The 872-nt window shown below is 40.0% G+C and overlaps 1 non-coding gene across 1 annotated transcript; it reads right to left on the bottom strand.

Moving 5' to 3' along the window:
- Nucleotides 1-549: 549 nt before the first annotated feature.
- On the bottom strand, nt 550-639 carry TRNAY-GUA (transfer RNA tyrosine (anticodon GUA)). Its single transcript is given in 2 exon segments — nt 550-585; nt 603-639. It is a non-coding gene; the product is annotated as a tRNA-Tyr (tRNA).
- Nucleotides 640-872: the final 233 nt, after the last annotated feature.

Genomic DNA, 872 nt, shown 5'->3' with positions numbered 1-872 from the left:
GGGGTACGATGAGAGCGATAAACTCCGTCTATTGCTATTTAATTATAAACACTGACATCTTCAAAACACAGTACAGTTAATGAAATGAGAACACGTGTTGGGGTGGCTTTAAAAGATCGGGAGCTAGGGGAGGGGCATGATGGATGCAAGAGTGTCGGTCAGTTGTGCCAGTGTGGTGGCTAATGGTAGTTCTTCATGCTATTTTCTCTACTTTGTATATATTTGAAATTATCATTAATAAAATGTTTATTCACACCAAGTATCAATATAACAGGGGGTGCTAAAGGACCGTGGAACAGCCAAAAAAAAAATATGAAGCCTTGGGGCAGCGTGTTCTTCCCGTTCCCCACATTCCTCATGATCTCTTCTCAACTTGGTGAAAATCGAGTCCCACTCGACTGTCCGTGAAGAAACCCTTGCTAGCAATTTTCAAGGTGGATTATTTTCCTTCTCTGAGCGTCTTACAAATTCACGAATAAGCAAGCTGTACATTGCGTTCTCCAAGTTTCCTTATTTCAGGCCCAGAAGAGACCGTTTTAAAAATGGAACTCCTCCGAGCCGGATTCGAACCAGCGACCTAAGGATGACCATCTTCAAACACCCTACAGTCCTCCGCTCTACCAGCTGAGCTATCGGAGGATATTACTACGCTTGTTTCGGATTCTTTATGATTTACCTATTGCTTTTGACTATCCTGTATTCTTGTTCATTTTGAAAATATAGGGAAACGTGAGGAAATTTTCGAGGATATTAGAAATGTTCCAAAATGTTCTAAAATGTTCTCATCTGAGTAGGGATACTAACTATACACGTATATGAACAATTCCCTTGAACATTTAAAATTTGTGAGTTTTACTGTAAAAATGTTTCAC

Source organism: Pongo abelii, chromosome 5 (genome assembly GCF_028885655.2).
Source record: "Pongo abelii isolate AG06213 chromosome 5, NHGRI_mPonAbe1-v2.0_pri, whole genome shotgun sequence".
Classification (NCBI taxonomy): domain Eukaryota; kingdom Metazoa; phylum Chordata; class Mammalia; order Primates; family Hominidae; genus Pongo; species Pongo abelii.
This window is presented reverse-complemented; position numbering and strand designations above follow the sequence as displayed.